The sequence below is a fragment of the Lynx rufus genome, unplaced genomic scaffold, assembly GCF_022079265.1.
Source record: "Lynx rufus isolate CCGP_SWC_20201006 ecotype Redwood Valley unplaced genomic scaffold, mLynRuf1.p SCAF_12, whole genome shotgun sequence".
Lineage (NCBI taxonomy): Eukaryota > Metazoa > Chordata > Mammalia > Carnivora > Felidae > Lynx > Lynx rufus.
Window position 1 is genome coordinate 16904265 of NW_025814826.1, and position 8904 is coordinate 16913168.

The window sequence follows — 8904 nt, forward strand, 5'->3', positions numbered from 1 at the left end:
AAGGGCCAGCATAGATGTTGTCTTTGAGGTAGTGACAATGCCATGAGAACGTGGGGTCCCCAAAATCGCCCTCAGCCTCCCTCTTGAACACAGTAGTAAGACAAGGTCACAGGGCCCTCTGCCCTAACCCCAGACCCCCTACAAGCCTCAGCCCCTCGCATTTAGGAATGCTGGAATAATCACTGTTTCCAGATGCCCTTGCCCCATCTTCAGGGGTGACTATGTCTCCCGCTCTCTGTTTCCATAATACTTTATATATGCCTCCATTACAGCATTCATCACATCAGGTTTTAATCGCTTTTGGCATGCCTGGAGATCAAGAATTAAGAATATTATGGACTTAACATAGTGTTTAGAACAGAACAGTGCCTCAATAAAATATGATTGATTCAAAAATTATCTGTTCTATTTTAGCACATAGCACTTAACAGAACTTTGCAATAGAACTTAATAGAACTGGGCAAATCATTATATTTGTTTAATACAACATACACAAAACACATAAAGAAAAAGTAACCACCATGACCCCATGACTTGTCACAAGTTTTCTTCTTCTACACTTACTTTCCCTTTATATATTTCCATTATTCCTTATTTTTCAGCAAATTATACTCAGTTGTTCATGCCAAAAATCAATAAATCATCCTTTGTTTCTCTATTTCCCTTATCCCGTACAGCCAATCCATCATCAAAATATATCAAATATATCTCAGATATCTACAATTCATCTCCATCACTACTGATCCCATCTAATCCTATCCACCATCATCTCCTAGGTGGATACTAAGGACACTGAAACAGATTCCTAATGTGTTTCCTTGTTTTGACTCTTGCCTTTATAACTTAGTCTCCATATAGCAGGTAGAAACATCTTGTTTAAAGTCTAATAAGACACCATCCTTCCTAAAATGCTTCAATGACTTTCCACTGCCTTTAAAATAAAATCCAACCTGGCCTGCACAAACTGACTCTTGTTTTCAAAACCAACCTCACCTTCCACATCTCTCTCATTCATTCACTGTGCTCCAATCACTCTAACCTTGTTCTTCCCCGAAAGGTCAAGCTTGTTGGGCCTTTGCACCTGCTCTCATTCTGCCTCTGTGCTTCTCCATCACCAGCTCCTTTCCATCCTTCAGAACTCAGATGAAATTGTGTCTTTACTGAGAGCTCAGAAGTATCCTCTGCTGAGCTATCACTTTGTTTTCTCCACTGCACTTGCTATAATCTGTAATTATCTTATTTGTTGGTTGGTTTTCTTGGCACTATCTGTCCTTTTCCATCCCAGTCCTCCACAAACAATACAATGAAGGTCTGAGAGGAGGACTTTGTATATTCTTATATACTGACTGTCTCTCCAGAGTCTAGAAAATATTAGGTACCCTGTACGGATTTGAAAAGAAGTATGAATATATATATATATATATATATATGCACATATATATTCAATATTTGTTGTATGACTTTACATTCATAGCAAACTCCTTCTGGGCAAAGACCATGTCTTATTTGGGAAAAATTTGATACGGTATCTGGAAAGTACCATGTGACTATTGCTGCACTAAATGTTATTATGTATTTTGAAAACTCCATCAGGACCATCATATTTATTTATTTACTTACTTACTTATTTACTTATGTATTTAGAGAGCACAAGTAGGCAGGGGCAGAGAGAGAGTGAGAGACAATCCTAAGCAGGCTCTGCACCGTCAACACAGAGCTCAACACAGGCTTGATCTCGCAAACTGTGAGATCATGACCTGAACCAAAACCAAGAGTCAGACACTTAACCAACTGAGCCACCCAGGCGCCTCTTTCAGAGCATCTTTAAAGTGACTCCAGAGTTTCAGTTTTCAGGGTAGAAGATAGAGTCAAAGAAGCAACAACAAAAACTTCAGATAAATCTGTGCATAAGTCTAGGAACTTACAAAATACATGGCTCCAAATGTTATTAATAAGATGTGAGGATTTTTTCCTGAGAATGCTTCAAAAATCTGAAAAGTTTTAATGCTATTTGCAAAGAGCAGGTCTCTGCTGCATTAATCTTCCTGTGTGCTCTAAGCACCCATGGAGTTTAGTAGTTCTCTTCTTAAGAGGCTCATGATGCCTAAAGAATCACATGATCAAGAGAACTGAGCTTAGTAATTCCACAAGAAGAAAGTCCAACTGAGGTAATATATCTGAATTTAGTACCTAAATTAAAAGTTGGAGACTCAGCTTTCCCAGAAGTAATTTCTTCTCTCACCGGGGAATGTATATGCTATAAATAAGATCATGTGGCTCGAAAGCTAATTGTTTGAGAACACCTAATTGAAAGTAATAGCTAATGAGAGGGTCGCATTAGTGACTTAATGTTAGTGGTCACATTAGAATCCCGCATTTATACAAACCTGGTTGACTTCCTCTTTCATAGATGGCATTAGGGGATAAGTAAATTATTCTAAGATCACTGCAGCAGCTGATGCATGCTGGACCTGCATCAAAGGACATTAAAGAATATGACAAAAATGCTCCACTCCTAACTCACAGATTCTTAGAACCAGGGTGGAATTATGCCTGAACTAAAGGGAATAAAGTATCTCTGAAAGCAACCAATGAATATGAAGAGGAAATAGTGAGAGTCCATTGTTTTAAACTTAATGTTTAGGAAAACACAGACAAATAAGAAAGCTAGAAAACAAATTAAAATGGCATCTTCTCCCATGGAAGTCTCTGCATGATACTACTGTGTTCTACACAGGGTGGGATTCACGATTAAAAATGAGAAAGTGTTTCCCTCCATCAACAAACCTGGCCTTGGATAGAGGCATACAAAACAGATTCACACATCACTGTCTGACAAGATGTTCACTGATAATTTTAGCAGTGCTGAGGAACTTATTGATACACTTCTCCCTCTTAGAAAAACATCTTAAACTCATGGAAAAAAAAAAAGAAATTGAGTACAAAAAAGCAAATGGTGAATTTGAAACTTTGCGAGAAAGTGGGTGTCTGAAGTAGGACAACTAGTAAAAAGGTCAGATGATATGGTGATGTTTATGAATTGCCTTGTTACCAGCAAATTTCTATCCAAACTTTTGAACATAAAAACTGTTAAATAAAAATAAACTATTTTCAATGTGTTAAGAACAAGCTGACCTTCTTTAGTTTACAAATCACAGAATAAAATGACAAATGTTACAGCTTTAGGTATATAGACACACAGGGATCTCTCACTAGAGACCTTCCTACTCCCTTTACAATGACTATTGAAAAGAAAGTGGAGCCATCAGTGATTGGTTGGGGTGAACTGCATGAGTCACAAAAAGCAGTTTTCATTATTTGTTAAATATTTATTACATATAATAACGAAAGAATAGATTTAAACATCTAATTCTTGTGGGCACTGGGATTTGGACTACCTAGAAAAAATATTCCTCTTTTTACAAGAATTTTTAAAATATCTCAATATAGGAGCACCTCAGTGGATCAGTCAGTTAAGCGTCCAACTCTTAATTTCAGCTCAGGTCATAACCTCGCAATTCATAAGACTGAACCCTGTATCGGGCTTTGTACTGTCAGCACAGAGCCTGCTTGGGATCCTCTCTCTCCTTCTCTCTCTGCCCCTCCCCACTCACTCGCTCTCTCTCTCAAAATAAATAAACATTTAAAATAAAATAAAATATCTCAATATGGTTGGTTTATTCACTAATGCACTCATTTATTTAACAAATATTTATGGACTGAAACTATGCAAAAGGACAGAGATAGCCATAAAAGATGATCGGGTATTATATTCATTATATTATTCCTTTCTGTTCAAAAAAAATTTATTTTCTCTCCCAAAATGAGGTTAACTAACATCTCTCTCTCTCTCTCTCTCTCTCTCTCTCCCTTTTTGTTTTGTTGTTGTTGTTGTCATCTCTCTCTCTTTTTGTTTTGTTGTTGTCGTTTTTGGTTTTTGTTTTGTTTTCTTTCGTTTTGGTGAGAAAAGAGAGAACTTAGCCCAAACCATTTAAAAGGAAAGAATTATCAACAACAGAACTAAATCTTAATCCATTAGGAAATTCAAGCTGGGAAAGAAGACTGATGGGTATGCATGGTATCTTTAGCAAGCAAAAAAGCTGAAACATTAGACACCATATTTAGCACAACAAAATTATTTCCAGATCTCACTTACTTGTGAGGATAAGGCTTCCAATCTATCATTGGACATCTTTAGGACTCTGGTAAAAGTGGGCCTGAGAGAAAATGTTCTCAGTGATGAAAAAAGCTAAGTGGGACCAAGTAAATTAGAGACTGAAACATAAGTTACTCTTGGACCATGGTTACCTGAGACCTTGAAAGCCACTTCCATTTCCACATAAAAGCTACTAGTGGTGTCCATTATCACCTTGGCAGTATTCACATAAGAGCCTAAAAGTCATAATGTTCAGGAAATGTTGAGGAGATTAAAGCTGATCCTTCTTTTTCACATCTAAAAAATTATATGCAAAGTACATTAAATAAACAAATACCTGTGTCTGACCACATCCCAAGAATTTTTTTTATGCCTTTAAATATTTATGCTGGACTATTATCACTTAGGCAGAGAAGTCATGCTCTCTAGATATTTTGAAAAATATCTTAAAAATTGTATATACTCTAAATTGTATCATTGATTTACTTGACTGAGTAAATTAAAGTACTGTTTAAGTTTGAAATTTTATACTGAATTATGACAATATAGTACAGATAAATTTAAGAAGTTTGATTATTATAGAGATATTAACATGAGGCATAGCTTTTAAAAGTTAAATGTTTTAGTTTATATCAAAATGTATTCATGATTCTACATGAAATATTGAAAGCTACAAATACTTGATGAAGAAGAACAGTCCATAAACATTATCACAATAACAAAGCTCTAGGAACAATTAAAAACTAAACAAATAAAAATTTTAAAAAACTATCCTGCAGATTCCAAGATAGTTCCCATAAATAAGTATGGCCCCAAAACCTGTCACCAAGTTTCATATGCTCCTAAATACCAATCTGCGACTGGGGAGAGGATTAGACCTCCATCATGTAGGCCAATAATACTAAGAGAACATCAACTCCCAAGATCTTGGATGGGAGTATTCTCTTTCTTAAAATGTAAGAAAATGCAGACCTACATTTTAGTAAACTGGATGATTAATAAAAAACCATGTACCTAAGAGAATGTAAAACTAAGTACAACATGACTATTTAGGTCAGCTATTTTTCTAACTATTTCAGAATTAAAATCAGTAACATGACCACAGTTATTTCATATTAAAGCAGGCCAGCCCCTTCATCATCAAGCAAATTTAAAACTGGCACATAGTATTTATATATACCATTATACAAGACAATATTTTCTCCACTAGCTGTAGACTGAATGTTTGTATACCCCACAAAAGTCATAAATTGAAGACTAATCCCCAAAGTGATGGTATTCAACTCGGAGTCTTTGGAAGGTAATCAAGTTATAAGGATAGAGACCTCATGAATGGGATTAGTATCTTTATATGAAGAGACATGGGACAGAGGATCTCCCTCCTTGTGAGGATCCTGCAAGAAGATGAGAAGATGGCTGTCTGCAAACCACAAAAGTATCCTCATCAGTCACTGGCTTTGCTGACACCTTGATCTTGGATTTCCCATCCTCTGAAACTATATGAAATAATGTTTATTGTTAAGGCCACTCATTCTATGGTATTTTGGATATAGCAACCCAAACTGAGATGCCACCATACCAATATATTTCAATAAAGAAGGTTAATTTGAGAAAACAGTTAAACATCTCTATTTCAAAGAACTGCCACAGACCATACTTATAATGTAACTAATAAGAGTATAGTAAATTTAGATTGCATAAGGAGGAGAGACCAGTATCAAACATAGCTAAATATCTAGAATCTAAAGTCACATTTTTTCTTGTGAAAATAATGGATTCAATTCTCTTTACTGTTCATGAAAAAGAAGATTTTACAGGAAAAATAAGCATAACTTACTCTACTGTGTAGGCTTCCAGTACTATGTTGCTTAGCACCTCCCTACCTTACAATTTCAGAGTATATGGCTAGCTACTACCTTTATTCATACTTAAATTCAGGAAATGTTTCCTGGCTCCTGCCTATGGGCCAAGTACCATTCAAGAAGCTAAGGAATATAGGAGTACAAGTTTCACTCCTTGTGGAGCTTACATAGCAAGGGGAGAGGTGACATTACACATGTAAAAAAATTAAGAGGTAATTAGACTGCAATCAATTTTATGAAAGAAAAGAGGAAAGAATTAAAATTATAAATAATGCCTTTAAATAGTATGGTCAAGAAAAGCTTCTTTTGGAAAATAAGGAATGAGAAGGAGGTAGCTTGTAGACATGCCTGGGAAGACTTTTCTAAGCAGAAAGAATAAGTGCAATAGTTTTAAGGCAAATACTAACTTGATTATGTTTTCTTTTAAAGAACTGAAAAGAAAGGCCAACATGGCTGATGGAAAATTCTGCTCCTGATTTGTGCTTTCAGCAAGCTACTTGATCTTCCATGGTAAACAATTCGAATATTGGACAAAATATATGAGAAAAACTTGTTTTCAGTCATTTAAAAACAAGCAGTGCAAGATTGTTACCCCTAAGAGAAGAGAAACACGTAAAGTGATTTCTACCATTGTCACAGCTTTCTGTTTAAAGTTTACAGACCATTTTTCAGAGAAAGAAAGAACAAAAGCTAAGCAAGGTTGAAGTAGCTGGACTTGGCATAAAAGAGTACCAGAGAGGATGGAGCTATATGTAAAAAGAACTCCAAAAACCTGAAGAGGGGCCTCCTTGTGTCCTTGTTTGAATACAAAATTGCATTATGTTCAAGTTAAAACTTCCCAAATGCCAAACAATAGTACTTGGGGGGGGGGGGGGCTCAATGATTTCCAGAGTTCATGCAGAGCAGGGAGACATTTGAATTCCCACAAGCCAAGCAGAGTTTGTTGAATACCTGGGGCATTCAGCAGAATGGTTCAGTAGAGAAGTGCCATGCATTTGAAATAGGGCTAATAATTAGGCATGTCTTAGAAATAGTCTGAGAATAAAGGTTTCTTTAGATCCAAAAGGATTAAGTTGCACTGCAAATAAATTAACTGCTTGGCAAAGAAAGAAAATTGTTAAAGAAAAATAACAATATCCAGGCACTCAAGATAAATGAAGAAGCAGCAAATTGTAAGCCATAGCCAGAAGAAAAATCAGTCAATAGAAGCAGGCCCACAAATATCATAGACAAAGGACTTACTAACCAAGAATTTCTAAACAGCTATTATAAATATGCTTATAATCTTAAAGAAATAGAAAAGCATAGTGAGGAGAGGGATATAAACTATTCTTGAACTTCAAAACTGAAAAACACTATCTGAAATAAATAGATGGGTACATTAGACACTGAAGAAGAAAAGATCAGTACATTTGAAACCATAACATTAAAAATTATCAAATCCAAAGCACACAGCAATAAAATTCTAAGAACAATTCCCAGAGAATAAAAGTAAAACTCTCATTGATCTCTATGAAAATATCAAATGGTCTAAAATTCATGTAATTACACTGGAGCCACCTCTGCCAGCAACATGTTCAAGGTAATTCAGAGGTCTGTGGGGCTGGCCAGCCTGAGTCTGCTCACTTTCAAAGTCTATGCATCACCTAAAAATGACTCACCTCACAAAACTTCCATGAAGGTTAGTGAGCTTTCACTCTACTCCATTCCTGAGGGTCAATCTAAATATGTGGAGGAGCCAAGGACCCAACTTGAAGAAAGCATCTCGCATCTCTGACATTATTGTAAGCCATATATAAATTGGTGTCAGAAAATATATTCACAAACTAAGCCCATCATACAGAACCTGGTCCAATGGGAGTTAGACAGTTATGAATATCTCCAAAATTGCCTCCTGGATTTTTTCCAAGACTTGGTGTCATTGGTTTTGCTGACATTGCTGGACTTCTTTTGGCTAGTGATTCAAAAATAAAGAAGCTGATGTATCCACCTGGGTTCATGGGATTAACTGCCTCTCTTTATTATCCACAATAAGCCATCATATTTGTACAGGGAGAAATTATATGACTGAGGTTTACGAGGATACACAGTTGGAGAAGATTTGTGGAAAGAGAAATTTCAAAAGGCAGTAAATGCTAAGACTTCACCTGGAAACAAGTAAAATTCTCCAGGCTCTGCTCATTTTAATCTGCTATAGGAAAACATTGAAAACTCTATGCAGTAAACCAGTATTTCTGCAGAAAAAAACATGCTATAGAAGTCAGTACTGAATGTAGTAAACTGGTTTTCTTCTTCAGGAAAAACAATACTAGACTTCTTAATTATCTTGGGTGATGCCAAACTACAAGTGGACTAATTGGAAATCCTTGCATCTAGAGATAATGTCCAGCCATAGGACTCCTTGTTCTCATGTTGTTTTTTATGTGCACAATTAAAATTCCAAGTTAAAAAAAAATCTATGTGATTAGGGACACACAAAGAGGGAAACAGAAAAATACCTCAAAAAATCTGTTGAAAACTTTCTAAATTTGATGAAAACTAAAAATACAGATTCAATAAGCTCATCAAACTCCAAAATAACACAAAGAAACCCACAAGAAAAAAACATCATAAAGACATTTGTCTTTATTAAACAAAATTTTAAAAGCAAGTGGAGAAAGAGTAAACACTGCATAGAAGAGAACAAAGATATGAATAGTTGCCAATTTTTACCAAGAAACATTTCAAGGAAGAAGACTACACAGTGACATCTTTAATGTGCTGAAAGAAAATATGGCAATTTAGAATTCTATAACTAGCCAAAATATCTTGCAAAATGGAAAGGAAATAAAGACATTTTCAGACAAACAAAAGCTAAGAGAGTTTGGAGCTAGCAGACCCACTCTA

The 8904-nt window shown here is 35.6% G+C and overlaps 1 pseudogene; it reads left to right on the top strand.

Annotated features, from left to right (window-relative positions):
* Nucleotides 1-7591: 7591 nt before the first annotated feature.
* LOC124507595 (MICOS complex subunit MIC26-like) lies at nt 7592-8179 on the top strand (annotated as a pseudogene).
* Nucleotides 8180-8904: the final 725 nt, after the last annotated feature.